Source organism: Chrysoperla carnea, chromosome 2, assembly GCF_905475395.1.
Source record: "Chrysoperla carnea chromosome 2, inChrCarn1.1, whole genome shotgun sequence".
NCBI classification, from domain to species: Eukaryota; Metazoa; Arthropoda; class Insecta; order Neuroptera; family Chrysopidae; genus Chrysoperla; species Chrysoperla carnea.
This window is the reverse complement of record NC_058338.1, coordinates 9,087,887-9,113,077: the sequence shown is the minus strand read 5'-3', so window position 1 is coordinate 9,113,077 and position 25,191 is coordinate 9,087,887. Positions and strand designations below refer to the sequence as shown.

The 25,191-nt window shown below is 28.3% G+C and overlaps 1 protein-coding gene and 1 non-coding gene across 2 annotated transcripts in view; both read right to left on the bottom strand.

Annotated features, from left to right (window-relative positions):
• Positions 1-25,191, bottom strand: part of LOC123291441 — a 179,646-nt gene that overhangs the window by 132,245 nt on the left and 22,210 nt on the right. The window lies entirely within an intron of this gene.
• On the bottom strand, positions 2,944-3,016 carry Trnaf-gaa. The gene has a single exon. It is a non-coding gene; the product is annotated as a tRNA-Phe (tRNA).

Below are 25,191 nucleotides of genomic sequence, written 5' to 3'. Positions count from 1 at the left end.
TTATAATGTAGGTCTATTTATTTAGTTATAGTTTAATATGATTATATACAGAAATCACAACAAAATAAAATAAAAATAAAAATTATTGACATTGTTATAAAAAAAATCTTTTATTGTGAAAGTAATACAATAAAAATATATCAAATTCTCAAAATTTTTATTAAATTCGAGGTCATATTTATGTGGGTTCTAAAGTACTATATTTGTAAAAACAGAAACTGTTTATAATACTTCAAACTTCCGATTCAAAGTTAAATTTTTTTTTCAAAGTTTATGTAGATTGGGGAAGCGTATACATAAGAACATTTGCCTATTAAAAAAAATAGGAAAAACATAGTTTTTTCCTCAAATACCTTGACTATGCACTCGAATAACTTAACCATTAGAACTAAATTGTATAAAGCACGGAACTTTTATTGTATTTTTATAAAGAATAAATTTTTCTTAAAATAAAAAAATTTTCCATATATAGCCAATTTGAAAAAATACTATAATTTCTCTGTATAAGTAATAATAAAGTTAAAAAAAGGTAAATAATTAATAAAATTTGTGATTAGTACAAGCCGGATACATTTTTCATTTGTTTGAATATAAGATTTTCCGGCTGAGTCATCGATGGTATTCAAGCTAATTTTCTACACCACTTGCAAAATTCAATAAAAAAAATGATGCATAAATTCATAAATTTTTATAAATCTTTGAGTCATCAAGGCTAGTTTAGTATTAAAATTAATATTAATAAATATTTCAGATTAATAATAATTTTTTCTTCATTTCAAGTAAATAATAATAAAGTTAAGTGGGTAATACTTAAGTAGGTACTTTTTAAGGTTAATTATTATATTTGTAAAACGCAATTACCTAATTACAAAAAAATATAGTGACCTTCAATTCAGATTTCATATCAAATCTTTTACTGCAGTAAAATAAATCATTTCAATTCTTATAGCTACCTTATATATGTGACTGCACAAAACTGCATTTTTCGGAACGAATTCATTATACCATGTGTGTGTGTACCATCTAGGCATATACACATCTGTATTATGACAGAATGCATCCGTTTAGTAATGCATCTAAGCGAGAGGTATTATATACATGTATTGAACATTAGTTGGAAGACGCTTGGAGAGTGGGAGTTTTTTAGTTACCGATAACTAGTAAGTTCATCAAAACTCCCACTCTCTGCATGCATACAAAAGAAGATCTGGTGTATCGTATCTGTAGTCTTACAATACATGTATATATTACCTCTCGCTTAGATGCATTACTAAACGGGTGTATTCTGTCATACTACAGATATGTATATGCCTAGATGGTACAAACACACATGGTATATGATTTACTTTAAAGAAAGTTTCTGGGAGAAAAGGGTCTAAAAATTTATAAGAAATAGTTTCGGAAAATTTGATGTCCTTAGGAACAAAACTCGAGTATCCGGGTGCTAAGTCAATCTGACCGTCAATAAGCCAGTAAGATATTATTTACGTGTCAAACTTTAATCGCGTTTTTCTCAAAAAAAGTTTTTGGAAGTCAGATTTGAAAACCTTCGGACCGATTTCACCTCAGTTTTGCACATAAAAAATTTCTGAACGATGAATTTTTGTAAATAAAATAAAAAGAGCAATGTTTGGCAAAAATTAAGTACAATTAAGAGAAGGTAATAAAAGAAGGTACAATTAAGAGTTTTTAATTGTACCTTCACCAAAAATTCAAAAATGAATATTTTGATAATTCCTCAAGCTTGAGCTACAGTTCAACTTTCAAGTCTCTAGCTCATCGGGAAATTAGTTTAAAATCAAATACAACAATTTTACTCCGGCATATAAAAAGCGAGTAAATAAAAATATCTTACAAAAAGTTACTCTGCAAAAAAAGTTAAAAAAATATACTTTTTTTTTTTAAATTAAAACACTTTTATCAAATGTAAAAAAAAAACTAATTAGGGCACTGCAGATTAACAACCACATGTGAAAACCACAATTTATGTAGGGAAAAAAAAAGAAATTGTGTTTGTTTTTTTATCGTGAGAAAGGAAAAATTAAGTGAAAACAATTAATGGAATGTTATTTATGTTTCATTTTTATCATTACCAGTATTACTTTTTATACCCTGTATACATATATGAAATATATATCAAGGTATACTAAGTTTAGTCTCAAGTTTGTAACGTTTAAAAATATTGATGCTACGTAGAAAATTTTGGTAAAGTTGTTCATAAAATCACCTAATTATTGTGAACCGATAAAGTTAGAACAAAAGTTTAAATGTACAAAACGTTCCTTAAACTTTGGTGTTCATTTTCTCCAAAACTATAAAAGACAGGAAGGTCTTGAGAAAAATTCTCTTAAAATGGAAATAAAATTTAACAAATAGTTCCGAAAATTTTTGAAATTTTCGAAAACCAAAACAAAAGGCGCAGGAAAGACCTCCATAATTGTTTTCATCTTTTAAACTTTTCTAGTTTATTAAAAGTTTGTTAACATTCAACACTTTCTACACAGGGTATTTCTACAATTAACTAACTTGTTTTTATGTTATTTTCATAAAAACAAATGATAGTAGGAAATTCTATGATTTTGTTTGGTATATATGGGCACATGATGATGATACATAAGTAGAGCTTAAAATTTTAAATGGAAAAAAACTATTTAAAAATTTCTAATAAAATTTTCCTCAAATTTTTCTTTTGGTAACTTTTTATTCAACTGTAAGCTTAATATTTTAAAATTTAATTATGCTCAATGTTCTAAACAAGAAAATTTGAACTCAAAATGTGGTCGATATTTTTTTTTGAAGCGCAAAGAAGTTTTTTAAAATTTTAAAAATTATCGGAGCTTTACGAAAATAATGAAAAATATTATCTCTGTAAATGGCCTGAATTATTATATAAGTAGATTAACTGATTGTTTAGCAATATATAAAATTTAAAAAAAACTTAAATGCCGAAACCAGGGATCGAACCAGGGACCTTTAGATCTTCAGTCTAACGCTCTCCCAACTGAGCTATTTCGGCTTGTGATGATGGATTCATATTATATGAATAGTATACACATAGTGTTATAAACACTGATTTTACCTTATAACCAATACTGTAGGTTTTAAGTTTTGATTTATATTTTATTCTCAATTTTGTATTTAAGTTATTAATTACATTTGGAATTAATAAGAATACTAATAAATTGAGAAGCCTTTACTATTGTCTGTACTAATAATCTAATATGATTGTAATACATCATTGTAGACTAGATAAGTAGATATTGCATAGAGTCAATGAAACCTTATGATTACAAAATGCATTTATTACTACAGGTATTGATTTTGAAAATATTATAGACCGGGAGTCTATAGTCAACAAACATTTCTATGATCCTTTTAAAGGAAAGGCTAATTTGGTAATAAATACAATAAATATCTAATCATATCTCGTGTGGGATAAAAAAACAGAAAATAATAAAAAAAATCACGAAAATCCAAAAACTTCATTTCTATGATAAATCCTGCACATTTAACATTAGATTTGGCATTTCTTAAAATTCTAGATACAATACAATATTGTCTTCTTGATCAAAACTCCTGGAGCCCTCTAAAACCATTTTTCTTTCGGAATTGCAGACCTTAAAATAGCCAGAAACATTTGAACGTTCAATAAAAGAGCATGTCATTCATTGAAGTGTACACGGTAAGACAGTCATGGCGTTTACTATTATGCTGATATGGTATAGAGACAAATACTATAGTATCTACGTTATCAAAGTTGAAAATAAGGGACAAATACATTCAACCTTAAATTTAAAATTGCCTTGATTCCTCGCACTCCCTTAAGTCTCAAAAATTCACAAATAATAAATCATTGATAATAATGCATGTTGCATTAGTAGAGTATTGTGTAATTGTAATAAATATATGTATGAATGTGTAATGTTATTTTATAATAATTTATTCACCACTTAATAAAGACAATAACATTTATAAATAACAATACTTAAATATGCAATAGAATTAAATTTATTAAACATAGATAATAATATTAATATTAATGAATATATTATTATTTATTTGATATCTATTTAAACAAAAGTATGTATTGCATATTATATGATATTCATAAAAATTTATTATGTTATGCATTTATTGAGTTTTATTTAGATCAAATAAATAGAATTAAATGGGTATTTGCGTAAAATTAAAGAAAGACTTCTCATGGGTTCGTTAGGGAGATGCAAGGAGGTGCACTATCAATCCCTTTCCGCAAAAAAAAAATACACAGACAACGATTCCCTTCCTACAAAAATATGAAATGCTCATTATAAGAATGAATTTTATTAATCAATAAGTTGTAAAATTAAGAAAAAAAAATTTTACGCACTTTTTCAAGTTTCGCTCTTCAATATTTTAAGATCAGTGGAAAAAATGTAAGATACCTATTTTGTAAAGCGTGCAATTTCCTAAAATATACGTGTTATGCTTGTTGTAACATTGGGTCAGAAATAAAAATGGAAAACTTCAATAAGAAGGATCTTCCAATTAACGTTAAGAGTTCATATTTTGAGACAATTTTCTAGAGGTGCATGGCAATCAACATTTCGATAACGGAAGAAAAGAAAAAAGTCGATTGTTATGACCCCCCTAGTGTAGACGCAGATGCATCTCTCTGAATGTAATTTTTGTTTTGAATGTGTTGGGCAGGCTTGTATGGAAAATTAATTTGGACTGATTTACATTATACAATTTCTGAAGAAATCAAGATGGACATGTTAAACAGCTGGAGAAAAGAAACGAATAATAAGATATCCGGTATCAAAACAATATCAAATTGCAAAGATAGAAAGAAGTGCGGGTACCTGTAATATAATGATTAATTACCATGGTTACCCCGTTTATATTTACCGATAGAGAACCGTAAGGAATACCTAATTACTTCCAAGAATAAATAGCAACTATCGAAAGAGTAGATATACTTTATATACCATGTGTGTATCTACCATCTTGGGATATAAATATGTCTGTAGTATGACTGAATACATAATACATCCGTTTAGAATTGCATCTAAAAGAGAGATGTTATATACATGCATTGAATTATTTGGAAGACACTTGGAGGTGAGAGTTTTTTAGTTACATAGTTAATTTGTATGCAACAAATCTCCCACTCTCTGCATGCATACAACAGCCTGTCGTATCTTATCTGTTTATCGTATCTGTAGTCTTACAATACATGAATAATACCTCTCGCTTAGATGCATTAGTAAACAGATGTATTCAGTCATACTACAGACATATGTATATCCCAAGATGGTAGATACACACACGGTATAAAAATAGTTTCATATACCTTATGGCGCCCATTTTTTTCTAATACATGTCACCGTTTTATTGTAAGAATTGTTAGTTTATGATAAATCTAGTCAGATTGTAAACAGTCGATAAATTGTGAACGTGCAGAAAGATTTAGGTACAATCGATTATTAGTTTTCTAACAAGGATTAATTTTCAAATTTAAAGTAGAGAGAGTTCAAGGGAGCTCATCTCATTCTCGCTTATAGAGGTTTCTCACTAAGTCGAGTTTCTCGCTAATGGAGGCACAGCAAGTACGAATGTAGTAAATTTTAGCTATAGTTTCTCCTAAATAATATAAATAAATAAAGCTCGACTGTCGCATATAGAGGTATGTAGGTATAACAAGTAGCAGTCTCACTTACGGAGGTCCATGAAGGAAAAACGACTCTCTCTTACAGAGGTTTCTGTTTCTCATTAATAGAGGGTTTGGGAGCTTAAAATGACGGGTCCTGGCTATTACTCTCACTTATCCAGTTCTCATTTACCCAGGTTTGACTGTATTATAAACTGTCGATTGACCTTTGTTAGTTTATAATCTAACGAAAATAAACACATTCGATTGTAAATCTTCGACAGTTTACAATACGACTAGATTTATTATAAACTAACAATTCTTCACAAAATCCGGTGATATTATACATTATTAGTAGTTGTTGAATACGAATCAGAACAGGTATATATCATAGCAAAGTTGTAGAAAGATGTTCTTAGAAATATTGTAATTGAATTTTATAAAATAAATTATTTATTATTATTTTTCAATTTATAAATAAATAATTGAAGTAGGTACATTTGATTGAAATCACACTTGAATGCTTACAATTTCTATCATAACTGCTTCTCCTAGTTGTTAGTTACATTTATTTTATCTATAAATAATAAATAAAGTAATAACAGTAAAATAATTAATAATCTAACTTCTAAAGTTTCCTCCACACTTTCGCAAGTAGTACGAAGGTGACGATCGAGAATGTAGAGGTGATTTTTGTGGGATTTCGCCGATTCTTCCCCGATTTGTGTACTTTTTGGGTCAAAATTACCTTATATACTGAGTTTTATCGAAATTGGAGATAACAAAAATTTTTCGATTTTTTTTAAGGGGGTACCCTTTGAAAAAATCGAGAAAATTAAAAATTTTGTCTCGGAATTTAATGAAGCTCGGTGGATGGGGTAATTTTGATCCAAAAAGTATAAAAATCGGGTTAATTTAATGCTTGGATGCAGAGTTTCGGAGATATCGCAATATTTGGATCGATTTTTGTCCGTATCTCAAAAACTATTTGACCAGTCAACAAATGCACCCGATTTTTGAACTTTTTGGGTTAAATTACCTTATATACTGAGTTTTATCGAAATTAGAGCCAACAAAAATTTTTCGATTTTTTGTAATTTTTTTAAGGGGTACCCCTTTGAAAAAATCGAGAAAATCGGAAAAAATATTTTTGTCTTGGAATTTGATGAAACTCGGTGGATGGGGTAATTTTGATCCAAAAAGTATAAAAATCGGGTTAATTTAATGATTGGATGCAGAGTTTCTGAGATATCGCAATATTTGGATCGATTTTTGTCCGTATCTCGAAAACTATTCGACCAGTCATCAAATGCACCCGATTTTTGTACTTTTTGAGTCAAAATTACCTTATATACTGAGTTTTATTGAAATTGGAGATAACAAAAATTTCTCGATTTTTTGGAATTTTTTTAAAGGGTACCCCTTTGGAAAAATCGAGAAAATCGCAAAAACTATTTTTGTCTTGGAATTTGATGAAACTCGGTGGATGGGGTAATTTTGATCCAAAAAGTATAAAAATCGGGTTAATTTAATGATTGGATGCAGAGTTTCTGAGATATCGCAATATTTGGATCGATTTTTGTCCGTATCTCGAAAACTATTCGACCAGTCATCAAATGCACCCGATTTTTGTACTTTTTGAGTCAAAATTACCTTATATACTGAGTTTTATTGAAATTGGAGATAACAAAAATTTCTCGATTTTTTGGAATTTTTTTAAAGGGTACCCCTTTGGAAAAATCGAGAAAATCGCAAAAACTATTTTTGTCTTGGAATTTGATGAAACTCGGTGGATGGGATAATTTTGTTCCAAAAAGTATAAAAATCGGGTTAATTTAATGATTGGATGCAGAGTTTCGGAGATATCTCAATATTTGGATCGATTTTAGTCCGTATCTCAAGAATTATTCGACCAGTCATCAATTGCACCCGATTTTTGTACTTTTTGGGTCAAAACTACCTTATATACTGAGTTTTATCGAAATTGGAGATAACAAATAACATGAGCAAAACTTAAGAGGGTTATATCGTGAAATTCTTTGTTTTTAAAGGAGAAATAAGGCCAGCAAAGCGAGCGGGTATCTGCTAGTAAGATATAAACTTTAAATATTTAAAGTTTAATTCCTGTATTTAATGTTTTTTTTTTTTTTTTTTTTTTTTTTGAAGCATTTCTTTATTCGAATTCATATGAAAAATGTTATTATGCTAGCTATTCATGTTAAATACGGTAAAAACTAGAAATATCTATAATTTTTCTTATTAAATCCAGCAACGTCTAATAATAAAATGGTTGGTCAATTTAGAAAAATGCTTTTTATTAAAACTATAGTGAGTGAGTTATAATACCAAGTTGAAGTTGAATTACATGAAGTGTATTAAAAGTTATGTTAGATATCTTTATAAAAAGCACAGTGGCGGAATTCAGATAAAATTTACAATGTACAAGACTATAGTAATGAAACGAATTATTCCTTGTAAATCGATTTTTGGAAACTTAGCTATAAAATGTTCTCAATCAAGTCGGTTCGACCGTTTAGGGGCTACGATGCCACTGAGAAACACACAGGCGCACAGATAAACATTATAAACTTATAACACCCCTTTTTTAGTTCGGGGGGAACATCATTGTTGAGTATCGCTATAGAGAGTTCATATAAAAATCTGTTTTACAAGAAATAGACGGGTAGCAATCTTTGAAAATTTATAACTTTAATCAATTTTAATTTTCAAATGTTATGGTATCAAGTCTACATTTATATTTTTATGCGAGCAATGTGATGAATTCTATATCAGTCATCTACCAAATTTATGAGAAAAATCGTGCTTAAATATGGTACCGCCACTGTTTTTGAGTAAAATAATAAACGGAGTGCATATTATTTTTTAATCGTAAACTATGTAAGAATTTAAAATATTGTGTTATCTTTTATTGTAAATAAATAAATATAACTGTTTAATAATTTTTATTATTTAATTAAATCAACGGATTTACTAAAGACGTTATCATATATCATTTTATTTAAACAAACAACATCAATTCTTATTAATAAACTTCTTATTTCGATATTTTACTTGACCCTACCAAATTGTTTTGACGGTTGAAAAGATGAGAAATGTTATCCCAAAAATTTATATGAAAATTAGATAAAATTTTAAAAATTATTATCCAACAAATCGCGTAAACCATTCGAAAATTTGTTTGTTTGTTTGTTTGTTTGTTTGTTTGTTTTTTTTTTTTTTTTTTAAATAGCTATAAAAAGTTCTTGTACAAGCTTTTTAGATCAAGATATTCAAAGCTCCTGCTGGATTTAAAATCTTATATCTTTTGAAATTCAAAAGCTGAAAACTACCTTCCTTTAAACTCTTGCATATTGTTTTATAAAAATATGTTATCACCATGACACTTTTCACCATCTTCAAACATGTCAAAAAAGGGCGCGATATCTAACGCCTCTTCAAAATCAAGTGAGAAGAGAACTATTTTGTGAAAAAAGTATTTAAATGAGCTATTTAGATTGCAAATTCGATGATTTTTGGCAAAGATACAGATTGCATGTTTGAAATTTTGGTAAAATTTTTTGTTTTTAAAATTTCTCTTTAACACTTTTGAATGTAGAATAAACTCAAGTGCTTATGATTTGTGAATTAAATTAAATTTAAATAACTTGAATTGCAATTTTCTAAAACAATTATAAATTGAATTGAGTTTAAAGTGTGTTTCTTATTCTAATCAAAGAGTATGAGAATTGGTTCACGAATAAAATCATTAAAAATTTTATCTATTTACTCATTTTAACTATAACTTACCAACCTAACCTTATACATATCCAATTATATGCAATGTATAAAATACTCATGTAACCTTCAGACGACAGAAACGTGATGGAGTGAACAACTATGGTGGTTTGTGTTTCAATTTTACGATAGACACTTGTCCAAAAATGAAAATATGATACTAAAAAAGGATTCAGAATTTAATAGCAATCGAATCGAAAAATAAAGATCCTGCCCCGAGAATCTAATTTATAAAAATGGAGGTTTATGAATTTTCGTGCTTTTTGATTATTGATTTTTTGAAAAGAAATTAGCTAACAATTTTGTGCCGCATTTATGCAATCCTTATTATACCCTGTATAAATGTATTATGTATTATGTAATATATATCAAGGTATACTCAGGTTAGTCCCCTGCAAGTTTGTAACGGTTAAAAATATTGATACTGCCAACAAAATTTTGCCATGTGTTTATAAACCACCTAAAGAGTCCATTTCCGATTGTCTGCCTGTCTGTCTGTTCGCCTGTGATCACGATAACTCAAAAACGAAAAGAGATAAAAAGCTGAAATTTGTAAAGCGCGTTCAGGGCGTAAAAAGTCCGTAATCATCCTATATATTATCATGTGTTGACTAACTCCATAAAATATTGCATCATATGAATGTTAAAATTTTTAAATTAGATATTATTTGTTCTATACATGATAATTAAAATCATTTTTGAAATAAATTTATTTGCAAAAGGTGGTATATTAATTTATATATGTTGTATATGTGTGTTAAAATTAATATTAATAATATTAATTAAATTAATTCAATTTAAATTAAATTAAATGAATATAAGATTAATAGTAATTTTATTTTTAAATCTTCTGTATGTGAATTAGAACAATATTTATGTTAAATTTATGCAAATTTTTAATTTCAAATTTCGTTTCATTGTTTTTTTGAGATAATTTTTGATCAAAATACATTATTTTCTAGACATGAATGAAAAAATAATTTTAATTTATAGCGGAGTAAAATAGTACAAATGGCTACAATCGGTTTTAAATTAGTTTGTGCTATTTTAAAGTGCTAAAGTTACCATAAAAATATGAATAATAAGCAATAATAATTCCAGGATAATAAGGAATAACTAAGTCTACTTTTATTTAAGAAAAATAATTAAGGTTCCATATCAAAAAAATTAAAACAAATGACATAAGTGAAGTTGTAATTTCCCAGCGAAGCAAGGAGGAACTGCTAGTTTTGAATAAAAACAAATCTATGAAATAAAAATGATTCTTAAGAATTGTTAATTTCATGATTTTGCAAAAAAAAAAAGTTATATTCAAATAATGTTATGTACATAAAATGTATTTATAATGTAAATATTGTAATTCCAACGAAATTTAAGAATTTTTATTATTTATGCTGAAGACAGCAAAAAAAATATGAAACATTTTTTCGCATAAAAAGACCATTACCTACAGGTCTTAAAATATTCTTTATTAGCTATGAATCTTGAGTCTATATTCAAAATTACCAAGATATCATCAGGTCATAGATAAGATATCGTGTGTATAGTGGACAAGATAATAATAACTTTGTAAAAGGCATGCGCCTTAATAATTTTTTTTGAAGCTAATATTAACAAAATTGTAACATCTTTTTTATATTAAAGCTGTTATTATAAATATTAATTTCATTATATTGTTATTACATAACTTTGATTCAATTAAATAAAATAATTTTCGTTTCGCTTTGTAATTTTGTAAATTATATTTTACTACAAATAAACTTATAATAAAAAGAAAAGAAAATAAAATTAACTTGATACAACCTTAATAAATTATTTAAACAATTCATGCATTTTAATTTAAGTCTAATGTGGTAGAAGTGTCTATAAAGAGCTATATTGTTAAATAGTAATGATTTTTTGGATAGAAAAAGATATTCGAAGAATAGTTTTGCGATTAATATAATTTAGGTACCTCAAGTAATTCAGTAATTCAAGATGACTCACGACTTATTTCAGTTTTTTAAATAGTTTTTGAAAAATTTCGTGCAACTAATTCCGAAAAATAGACCCTCGTTCTAAAAATGTACCACTTAGGGAAAACCGAAAAAAGCGTTAAGAACTCGGGACTAAAATTAGTATATCTTGATATATATTTCATATACTACATTCTACAGGGTCTAATAATATTATCTCACAAGAGCTTATTTTTACATAGTTAGCAGAAAATTTGCTTTTCAAGTAATTTTATCGAGTACCTAAAATTATTTACATTGTATTAATAATATGTATGTATTAAAAACCACTTTTACCCTCTATATACAGATAGATACATTAATTTGCATAGTAAATTTGTTTACCGTAATCATAATTTTATTTATAGTTAAGTTGAATGATTGTATAATGGGATAAATAAAAAATAAAAAACAATTCCGTGTATTGAAAACTGTAAATAATAAATTATTTTGTCAATGACATATTCGTTATTTGCGTGGTCATGGTAGGGACAATAAAATCGATGCCAGCGCTTCCAGTGAAAAATTTTGGCGATAAAGGATGCTGTTATGACTAATTTGCAGTTCTTTACATGTTAATGTTATTGAAAATGTCAAATTGAAAAACACTAATATGATATCAAGCTAAAATTTTTACAGCATTCTTAGGACGTTAAAAGTGAGGTCGAGTTCGTAAATGAGCAACATATGTCAAATGGATCTTGGGTCTGTAGAACCCATCTTGAAATCCGTCAGAGATTGAACAAAAGTTTAAATGTAGAAAAAGTTTCTTTCTCTACTGTTTATCCGTGAAGGTGCAAATTAGTCGCAAATTAAATAGTATTTGTATTATATGGGAATATCAGTCATGTGTGTGTGACATGTATGTATGTTTGGCTATCTAAGAGTGGCTATTTCTCTTTACTTACATGACGAAAAAAAACACTGTCTATACATGGTATTTCAATAATTTACTCAGTCAACTGTTTGTTATTATTGAGTTTATTTATGATTGTAGTTATTGTTAGCAGGTTTTACAGAAAGTATACATTTGTTGTTAGAACATAATAATGTATAGTTACGCTAAAAAAAATACAATAATAACCGCTAACCAGTAATTCAGTAGATCTAATCAATTTGCTATTTTTATACAATAAATTACCATTGTTTTGATAGAACGCGTATTTTTGTTAACGATATCTGAGGTCAACATCTTATAATAGGCTTAAATTAGGATGGTAATTATATCGAAGGGGTCAATAGAACTTTTTAATACAATTAATAAAAGGTTTTGTATATTTTTTAATGTATAAGCAAATTTATTCAGTAATCGATGATGTAGGAAGAAATTTAAAAAGTGTCTTCAAGGTGTTTTTGTACTGTTTATTATACTTTATAGTAGGTAATCTACGATCAAATTTCATATATTTATTTCAAGTTTTAAATTTCAATTCTACCTACGATACTAATTAAATGTCGGATGCACTCTTCACCACATACAAAACTAAAATACCTATTCGTTGTGTGCTTAGTCATGGTAGGGACAATAAAATCGATGCCAGCGCTTCCAGTGAAAAATTTTGATTAACAAAGTTTCCAATAATCATAAAAAATTCCTGGATCATCGGGCTTTTTATTATTATTTTATCGTTCCAAGTTGGCTGAAAAAATGATGAATCATATAAGTTATCCTTTTCAATTGGATATTTTTATATAAAAAAATCTAGAGAGTGTGATAAAAAACTATCTAAAGTATTTAATCTTGTAGTTTATAATAATATTATAAAAATATAAGGTAGCCGATGTTATAAAAACAAAATTTTAATTTAATTATGAGTTCATCGATTATCTATTATTTGATGAACAGAGACGACTATAGTTAGAGTATTGATGATTGAAGAGCGATATCTATATTATCAAATTTATAAGCATCACTTGCACACAATATATTATATATTTTTGTGGTTGCGTGGTATTGTAAACCTAAAAATAACACATTATTTGACTACAATAGATGTATTTGGTTTATATGTATGTACCGTGCAATAAAACTTTTTTTTACAATACTGTAGGTTTACAATCACCTTAAAAAGATGTTATTTAAGTGTGACTGAGACATACTGTATGCATATTAGATAAACATTAAATTCACTAACTACTGTTTAGTTACCATTACCAACCAATTGAATAGAAATACAAAAATAATAGGGCCTAATAATAAGAATTATAATAATAGTTAGGTACTTTCATTTCCGATAACAATTTATTTGTGTGTACTATGAAGTCTACTTGCCTTTATTAATTATTATCAAAAAGAGTACAAAAGAGTACGAATTAAATGAACAACTCTTCATTCGCTCAAGAGAATCATTCACCTCATAATACATTAAAGAGATATGTAAAAGGCACAAGTAAAAGGGTACCGGCAGGGTTTTTATACTATATATACTAAGATTAGTGCCAAGTTTGTAACGCTTAAAAATATTGATGCTACGCACAAAATTTTGGTATTCATTAAATCACGGTTGTCCGTCCGTCCGTCTGTGAACACGATAACTCAAAAACGAAAAAAGATATTAAGCTGAAATTTTTAGAGTGTTCTCAGTACGTAAAAAGTGAGGTCGATTTCGTAAATGAGCAACATACGTCGAATGGGTCTATAGGCCCCATCTTGTAATCCGTTAGAGATAGAACAAAAGTTTAAATATAAAAATATATTCTTTATAAAAAAAATAATCAACTTTTGTTGAAATATTTTTCGTAAACATCACTGTGTACCCGTGTAAATTAGGCGTAAATTGTATAGTATGTATTATATGGGAATATCAGTTATGTATGTGTGACATAGTATTTCGACAATTAACTTAGTCAATTGTTTGTTTACGTCTTGGGTATCTTGATATCTTCTTTCGTTTTTGAGTTAGCGTGTTGACAGACAGACGGACAGACGGACAGACAACCAAAAATGGACTAATTAGGTGATTTTATAAACACCTATACTAAAATTTTGTTCATAGCATCAATATTTTTAAGCGTTACAAACTTGGGATTAAACTTAGTATACCTTGCATATTACGACGGTTCATCTTTTTTTGATTCGAACTGTTTATTTTTAACAATTTATTGTGTATATAATTTTTTGATACAAAATAATGATCCATACAACAAACTTTTTCATGAATAAACAAATTTATGGGGCGTAGTACACATGGGGCCTCACCCAGTTGGTTATCAATTGTAAATTTCCTTTGAATATAAATTACATTCTATACCAACTTACTGAGAGTATGATTGACGAGATATGAGAAGATGAATTAAAAAAATCACCTCATGGTAGATTAAGCACAAAGTAAGATGGAGAAGAGACTACACCTATGTATTCAACAAGCATGAAAGAACATTTTTTTTAGAAATTGATATTGGTTCTAAGCATATTACCACAAAAAAACACATGTTTAGAACACAACACGTTGACGATAAAAGCATTAAAAATCGGTTTCCAATCTTTCCAGTGGTCAAAAACACAAGAATACAACAAAATTTAAGTAAAGTAATATGTCAAAAAAAGTTATGAATTAAAAAAAAAAAAAAATCATAAATTTTTGTGGAAAAAGATATAGAAAACGGATTTTTTTACCCAAAAATGAGGAAAAAATAGCAATAAAACAATTTTTTGACAGATTTTGAACGTTTGGGGTACGTTTTAGTAATTTTCAACAACTTGCACAAAGATTTAACTGTTTTAAGTGTAGTAATATACATCAAGCCGTGTGGCAGAGTGTATAGCGAGCCTGACTCGTATTGCAAAGGCCTGAGTTCGAAACCCGGCTAAGTAAAATTTTTAGTTTTTCTATACGTATCATTTGTTAATTTATTCTAAATTATATAATTAATTCGAGTTTGTGTTACAATCCCACGGGTGTTAGTAACTCAAAGTTTTTCATTAGGTTGGTACAGTTTTATCACCGATAATGTCTGTTGATATTGTATTATCTTGTAAGAGATGTCGTAGCTCGGTGTTAAGCGAGTGCGGCTCGTAGGTTGAAGGTCTATGGTTCGAAGCTCGGACAAATAAAAACTTTTATTTTTTTCTCTGCACTTCATGTTATGATTTACATTCCCGCGTTTTATTGGGTGTAGCTGTTCAAAATTATTCATTAGGTCATTAGTGTTTTATCTTTCACAGTGAACAGTTTGTTACTAGTTAACATTTGTGTTTCACCTTCATTTGACTTTATTTCGAGTCGATTGGTGCAAAAGCCATTTTTCTAGGATGTATTGAGCAGAAAATCGTTATTTTGGGACAATTTTTCTCATTTAGGTGGGATGGGGTTTAAGTTTTTCGATTTGCCCTGTAGGTTTCAAGCGATTTCATGTCGAATGCAAAAAACCGCATTTAACATTTATTATTTAACAATTGTTTTTGTAGAGGTTTTATAAGGAACTTTGTTTTTAACGGGTGTCCCACAGCCGTAATCTTATTTATTTATTTTTTTTATTATTTGCATAGAAAAGTCATTAATGAATTATAGTTAGGCATACTTTTGTGTCTAGTTACTATTAGTACAAACATATATAATAAAAATTTTATTACAAAATCTTTCAAACATGCAATATATAAATAAATATAAATTAAACCATGTAATTAATAATTAATTAATTGACTTTTAATTTTAAATACGTGATTGTGCTATACGTGCTACGTGCGCATAAAATATACTTAACTTAAGTAACATAGCATATATTTATTTTTTAATTGTTATTAATTATATTTAGATAAGGTTGATTTTTAAAATAAATTGATAATTTCTATTTTATATTGCTCTAAAATTCCATCATATTTTGTGAGTTGAAAGTGAATTATCAATATTATGAATTCTTAAAGAAGTACGACCATAGAAACAACTTTCAGTGCATGGATTGTTTTCATTATACCATTATACCATGTATACTTTGTACATGAAATATACAAAGGTATATTAAGTTTAGTCCCAAGTTTGTAACGCTTAAAAATATTGATACAATGGACAAAATTTTGGTTTAGGTGTTCATAAAATCACCTAATTACGTCCATTTCCGGTTTAGTCCATTTCCGGTTGTCTGTCTGTCGTCTGTCTGTCCGTCTGTCATCACGATTACTCAAAAACGAAAAGAGATATCAAGCTGAAATATTCATAGCGTGCTGAGGACGTAAAAAGTGAGGTCGAGTTCGTAAATGAGCTACATAGGTTAATTGAGTCTTGGGTCCGTAGGACTCATCTTGTAAACCGTTAGAGATAGAACAAAAGTTTAAATGTAAAAAATATTCCTTATAAAAAAATAACCAACTTTTGTTTGAAATATTCTTCGTAAACATCACTGTTCACCCATGAGGGCGCAATTTAGGCGTAAATTATGTTCAGTATCTATTATATGGGAATATCAGCTATGTATGATGTGTGACATATATGTATGTGTAATGTGATAGAGTAATCAACACTGTCTATGCATGGTATTTCGACAATTAACTCAGTCAATTGTTTGTTTTCACTTGTTTTTTCTTTTAATCTTAATGAGATATAAACTTTTTTAAACTCTTATCAGTTTCATCCTACAAGAACGTTTCGATTCAACGAACGAATGAGTGACTGTTATAGTTTGTTGTATAAATAATTTGAATTTGCTTCGATACACATCGATGCATTTTTATAAATACGTTATAATAAAATTAAATATATGTATATTTTAGTAGTTACCCACCCAAACAAAGCATATCTTATTATAGCCTCCAAGTGATTTTCGTGGTCGTTATTCGTTTCTAATATAAAATTTATACCAAATGTGGAAACCACGATTCTGAATTTTCCAAATTCATTGAAGACACGTTAAATTTGATCAAATATTTGAAAGGTTTGACCCAAAATTAGTGGGATTACATACTTTATTGATCCAAATTGGAAATTTACGTGCGAAGAATCGAAATTCTATTTTAAAAAAATCAAATTTTTTTATATTTTGGTGAAATTTTAATCGTATTTTAATGACCTTTTTTTTTAAAAACCTTTGGGTCATATTTTTCACTTTTTGTGGAAGTTATTCGTTTATATTAAAAGGGTATTATCGTTAGTATTATGAAATTTGAAAAAAGTTAAAATTTATGTAAAAATATACTTAAATATTCTGATTTCGAGTCAAAAAAGCACATTTTTCTTTTATAATATTAAAATTAAAAATCGTAATTTTTAAACTGTATATCACGTGATCTAAAACGCGGGCAAGCCCTGATGTCATATCGGTATGAACCATAGACCATCAGTTAGTTCAGTGTAAACAGCTGGGTATAATATATCCATAGATAAGTATTTATATTTATTATAATCAGTTGTCTATGAATATATCTGTCAAACTTATCTGTGTTATTTCGTATAATGATACCGATATTACGTCATCAAATTGGATGCCCGTTTTTTTGACTGTTTAAAAAAGGTTTAAAATTTAATTTAACTTTTTGGTAAGAATGCGTGTTTATTTTTCCGAAATAAATTTTTGGTGGCTTTTTATTAGCAAAATAAACATTTTGAAGTACTTTTTCAAGAAAAGTAGAATAAATACCCTATTGTTTATATTTTAGTCTATAAAAAATTTGTCTAATGTAATTACAACAACAGGTACCTTCATGTTTTTAGTTCACCTGTTGTTGTTATATTTATAAATTATATACAATTTTTTATCGATTCCCCCTAGAATATACAGACCACTCCACATGCTTTAACAAAACAAAAGCACTTGTTGTATGTTATAGTTATGTGTTAAAAACGGTTACAAGTATTATAACAAACACATTATAACACATATGTTATTAGTATTATTAAATATGGCTATCAAATAAATTCTCTCTCTCTATCTATGTTAGGTATCTGCAAACTTCCGGTAGGGTTTTGATCTCATTGAATAAAAACGTATTCATCAATTCTATGTGTGTATACAGTATACAGGTTCGTACTAGTCGCTAAAGAAGCAACATCTATACGGAGACTTAATCTACAAGTAACCAAGAAAGATGTCGCCCTATTAGCTGAGTTGGTTAAGTCGTAACCAATTCCGTCCGCAGTATGCTTAGGGTAGCGGTTTTGATTCCCGTCGTCGCAACCAAACTAATTTAATTAATAGTTGTGTTGGGCTGGTGTAGTGCATGTTGTATGCATGAAGGAGGTGCACTCAGCCTCTGAAATTGAGGAACTGATAAATGAAATTATCAGCGGAAAGGTGGTAAAACACATATATGGTATTACAATGGCCTTTATAGCTTAAGTGTGTCGTTCGTGGACAGCCAATATAACCTAATCTAACCAAGAAAGATTACGAAAAAGATTCATCTAAAAAGCTTCTAATATCTCACCTTATTGAAATTCAATATTTTTAAGATAAGCTTGCCAATTTTATTGACCTGCCTAAAGCCCCATGGACATTGAATCCGACCCTGAATGTACGATGGTACATGTATTAGCAGTGTACTTTTTACATACGCATAACTGATGTCGATGATGTACACAGAGCATAGAACAACAAAACATACACATTTCCGGATCACTTATTAAATACACAAAACATTAAAAATGTGTGACTACGATGAAGTATATTATTAACCGAGTCAAATTGCCTTGATTTTGATATCAAATTCAGGAGTTTGTTGTACTAAACCGATTTACATTCTTTTTTTATTTATTTTGTAGACTTCGGTATTCTAACCAAAAAAATCCCAGAATTAACTAGTTGAAAAATTTCAAATATTGTTTTAAAAAGGGTTTGGTTGTGTTCTTGATATAAAAACAAACTATTTTTATCCTTTGACATAACCTCTAAAATTCTATCCCTTAAAGCTTAGACCATTACCAAAAAAAGCGGTGGGGATAAAAAAAAATTCAAAGAGACCAAATTCAAAAAGACCCCGCAATATTAGAAAGAACATTTTAGGGTGAGCTAGAAAAAGTTTCACTGAGCTTTTAACTTGATTTTATGAAGTCATAAATTGTCCAAGTAGATATAATTATAAAATATAATTAACGAAAATCAAGTTGTACTTACTACTTTACAGTTAATTTTGTATAGTAAATGATGGAGAAATTTGCTTACCTAAAACAGAAAGAAAACAATTATTAGGAATAGGAAAAAAATATAATATTTCAAATTTGGATTTAGGCAAAAAATAGACCGGAAAAAATTTCTGTAATAGCGTTCCATTTTTGATCGCAGCCACTAAAAACTTCAGAATCCAAGCAACTACTCTTATAGTCGACTAAGTCAACCCAACCAGTTGGAATTTTTTTTGAAACCCACTAATTTTGGGTCATTCTTTTCAGCTGCTATGTCACTTTTCCGCTAGCTATGACTTATGTGCTTAATTTCGGGACTAGAACTTCACATTCTTGAAATCTATTAGAGCTAGGTTAATTTTGGACACAAATTGAAAAAGTATGACCAAAATTTAGTATGATTACATACTTGATTTATCAAAATTGGATAACTTTTGGATTTTATAGAGCAAAATTAAATTTTTTAGATTCTGATGACGTCATAAAGTTAAAAAATTTGTTTTTTTGCTAACACAGGCAAATTTGATCCGATCTAATTGGAATTTTTTTTGAAACCTACTAATTTTGGGTCATTCTCTTCAGCTATTTTGTTACTTTTCCGCTACCTATCACTTGTGTGCTTAATTCCGGGACCAAGACTCCATATTGGAGAAACCTATTAGAGGTAGGTTAATTTTGATCACAAATTTAAAAAGTATGACCCATAATTTAGCAGGATTACGTACTTGGTTTATCAAAATTAGATAAAATTTGGATGTGATAGATCAAAATTAAACTTTTTAGATTCTGATGACGTCATAAAGTTAAAAAATTTGTTTTTTTGATAACACAGGCAAATAAAATCAGATCTAATTGGAATTTTTCTTGAAACTCACTAATTTTGGGTCATTCTTTCAGCTGTTATGTCACCTTTCTGCTAGCTATCACTTATGTGCTTAATTTCGGGACCAGGACACATAGTAGTGAAAGGATAAGTATATTAGTGAAAATTGTAGATAGACAGACTTAAGTGTGGTATGCAGGGTACATAAATAGTACAATTGATGATGCATCTACTTAAGGTAGTTCCTCCGCGACCGTCCAGTCAAAAAGTTTTGGACTAATACTATCATTCAGTGCATTATCTGTGCTATGACTATTATACATATACCATATATTATTTTCAAAAGACTGTAGTTACTCACAATTATATATTCTATACGTATACACACACATACTTTGATATCTATCTTTACCATTAGTTTTTATATGCTTTCCACAAAAATCATCGCTAAAACGAGTTATTTATTTAAGTTTTTTATCGAAACTATATGGTAAATAATTTTTATTTTTATTTATATATTTTCTAAATATAGTATTCTACATTATATTAGTTTTTCATAGAGATGGTGGACGTCATTCATTGGTAAATAAATATAATATTTGTAAATTTGTGTATTTTTATACACTTCTCCCATGTACACGTACAAATTGCGTCACTTTTAATTGCTAATATCTCATGTATGGCATGGTAAATCATCTTCTAATTTTAACAGCAAGTGTATTATGAATTAAATATTTTATATTCTGAGTTTTGAGAAATTCTTTGAATATCACTTTCGTGTAGGTACTACCTTAAGTGCTAATGTAAGTGTACTACATCTCACATGCATTCATACACTTACAAGAGTATAAAGGTAGGTATTATTCATTCCACATACACACGTAATAAAGGTAAGGTAGTGTATTAAATTAAATACCAGTGTGCCAAGTGAATGGCACACCTTGAAACTTTTTGAGAGTATGATTGGAATGTTTATGTTTTATCCAACGTTCTTACACTAAATGTGCTGCTCTAAGCCTCTTCAATAATTCTCAGTTTCTTTTATATTCACTTTTTTATTCAATTTTGATTTTTAAAGTATCATCAATTTATTTTTATAGACAATCTCAAGTATCTCTGCCATAATTTCATTAAGTTAAATGATATTTACTGAAATTTTGGATATAAAAATGCATTTAATAGCCAATTTTTAGGTTTTTATCCGTAGAATAAAAATTTTCATATGCGCAGAAAAAAAATGATTTATATATAAATTAGCATCGCAATATTTGGATCGATTTTCGTCCGTATCTCAAAAACTATTCGACCAGTCAACAAATGTACCCGATTTTTGTACTTTTTGGGTCAAAATTACCTTATATACTGAGTTTTATCGAAATTGGAGGCAACAAAAATTTATCTATTTTTTGGAATTTTTTTAAGGGAAAAATTTGAAATCGCAAAAACAATTTTTGTTTCGGAATTTGATGAAACTCGGTGGATGGGATAATTTTGATCCAAAAAGTCTAAAAATCAGGTTAATTTAATGATTGGATGTAGAGTTTCTGAGATATCGCAAAATTTGGATCGATTTTAGTCCGTATCTCAAAAACTATTAGACCAGTCAACAAATGCACCCGATTTTTGTAATTTTTGGGTCAAAATTACCTTATATACCGAGTTTTATCGAAATTGGAAGTAACAAAAATTTTTCAATTTTTTCGAATTTTTTTAAGGGGTACCCCTTTGAAAAAATCGAGAAAATCGCAAAAAAAATTTTTGTCCTGGAATTTGATGAAACTCGGTGGATGGGGTAATTTTGACCCAAAAAGTATAAAAATCAGGTTAATTTAATGATTGGATGCACATTTTCTGAGATATCGCAATATTTGGATCGATTTTAGTCCGTATCTCGAAAACTATTAGACCAGTCATCAAATGTACTCGATTTTTGTAATTTTTGGGTCAAAATTACCTTATAAACTGAGTTTTATCAAAATTGGAGATAAATAAAATTTTTCGATTTTTTGCAAATTTTTTTAAGGGGTGAAAAAATCGAGGAAGTCGAGAAAAAAATTTTTGTTTTGGAATTTGATGAAACTCGATGGATGTGATAATTTTGATCCAAAAAATATAAAAATCAGGTTAATTAAATGATTGGATAGAAAGAAAGTTACACTATCAGCGAGTAGCATTGGCAAAACTTCATTTTTACCGAAAAATTATAATCCATAAAATTGTAAACAAAAGGGAGTATACGTGAGGGCTATAACGTAAGAGTCTTTGTTTTAAAAAGGAGAAATTGCCCAGCAAAGCGAACAGGTATCTGCTAGTAGTATATAAGTTTTATAAAATAAAAATTATAATAATAACAAGTGAAAACAAACAATTGACTGAGTTAATTGTTGAAATACCATGTATAGGCAGTGTTGATAACTCTGTCACATTTCACATACATACATATCTGACATATTTAACTGATATTCTCATATAATGCGCAAGTGTTGATGCGCAATCGTTTGTTTTTTTTGACGTCATGTAAATAACAAAAGATATTCACTTTGATATTCCTATATTAATACATACTATAAAATTTGTACCTAATTAACGCCCTCGTGGGTAAACAGTGATGTTTACAAAAAAATGTTTCAAACAAAAGTTTGTTTATTTTTTTGTAAGGAACATTTTTTACATTTAAACTTTTATTCTATCTCTAACGGTTTACAAGATGGGTACTACGGACCCATGACCCAATTGACCCATGTTGCTCATTCACGAACTTGACCTCACTTTTTACGTCCTAAGCACGCTGTAAAAATTTCAGCTTGATATCTCTTTTCGTTTTTGAGTAATCGTGACACGGCCGGACGGACGGACGGACGGACAACCGGAAATGGATTAATTAGGTGATTTTATGAACACCTATACCAATTTTTTTTTTGTAGCATCAATATTTTTAGGCGTTACAAACTTGGGACTAAACTTATAATACTATGTATATTTCATATATACATGGTATAATAAAAAGGAATCATTAACTCTTACTTTTGTTTTTAAAATAATAATTAATAGTTTTTTATTTTTTATTTTTTAATATAATTTAAATGTTACAAATACTCTACATAATAATATAATAATAATAATAATAATTTAGTGATTATTATAATTATTTGTTATAAAACAGGTTTTAGTATATACCTACATACATACCATCATCATACCAACGTATGCACTTAAGATGTTGAAGATTGAACGGAAATATTAAATCAAGATTAAATATTTGTTATAATCATTAAGAATTTATAAATAAAAAAGAAAATTATTGTACGAAGGCATACATACAATACGTATATATATATCCGTTTGAATCAAATTATCTCAGAACCTTGATCCATAAATTTTAATTACTGCGTGAGATATTATTAATTATGTATTGTATTGTATTTTCAATAATAGTTGGATAAAGGAATTTGACGTTGCGTGCGTAGTCATGGTAGGGACAATAAAATCGATGCCAGAGCTTCCAGTGAAAAATTTTGGCGTTAAAGGAGGTTGTTATGACTAATTTACATTTCTTAACATGTAAATGTTATAGAAAATGTCAAATTATTGAAAAATACTAATTAATTAAACTTAATGCATTAAAAATTGTGAAAATAAGAAATCAAATTGCATAAATATTATTTTTCATGTTAATACGGGGTTGTATCTTCCCCTGCTTACACTAATACGAAAACTCGGTTTTAGACTCCCTTTGAATATGCCCGCAAACATCCCCTAAAAATTTCAGACATTAAGTACTTTCTTTAAATTAAAACTCATTTTCGTGTTTATATTTACTGTAGCACAACATACAAAGCTTAAAATTTAGACATGTCATCAAAAACAGATTTAAGCATAAGAGATATTGCTGGATGTAAAGCCCAACATTCATTGGACAGCGGACACACCATACACTAAACAAGTGAAAGCAAACAATTGACTGAGTTAATTGTTGAAATACCATGCATAGCCAGTGTTGATTTCGCTATCACATTACACATTCAAACATGTGACACATACATAACTAATAATCAAGTATAGTACATATTATAAAATTTCCGCCTAATTGGCGCCCTCACGGGTAAACAGTGATGTTTACGAAAAAATGTTTCAAACAAAAGTTGTTTAATTTGTTGATAAAAGTTGATAAGGAACATTTTTTACATTCAAACTTTTGTTCTATCTCTAACGGTTTACAAGATGGGCCCTACGGACCCAAGACGCAATTGAGACCCTTCGTTTTTGAGTTATCGTGTCCACAGACGGACGGACGGACGGCCGGAAATGGACTAATTAGGTGATTTTATGAACACCTATGACAAAATTTTTTTCCTAGCATCATTATTTTTAAGCGTTACAAACTTGGGACTAAACTTAATATACTATGTATATTTCATATATACATGGTATAAAAATATAGGAAATACTACAAAACAAAGGAGAATATCTCATAAATATTTAATCAATACCGATTATAGGAGAATAAATATTAAAATTAAATAATTAATAATAAATTTTAATTAATGCAAAGTTATAAATATAATAAATCAATAATTATGATTAAAATAAAATTTATTACGTCTCAATTCTCAATTTGGTTTTTCATCAATCAATCAATCAATACAATTGTATTTAAATGAATCACGTACAGTCAGCCACCCACAAATTTAATATGCTTTTGGTAACATATTGTTCTTACTACAAATTTCATTGAGACATTCCTGGAATAATGTCTCAATCTAACAATGGATAAATTTTTATTCACGGTGTGATCCTTAATAAATTCCAAAAAGAAACATTTATGAACAGTCGAAGCGCCCAAATTTGATTTTTTCAATAAACAAAAAATTTACAAAGATTCATTGTTTTATTAAA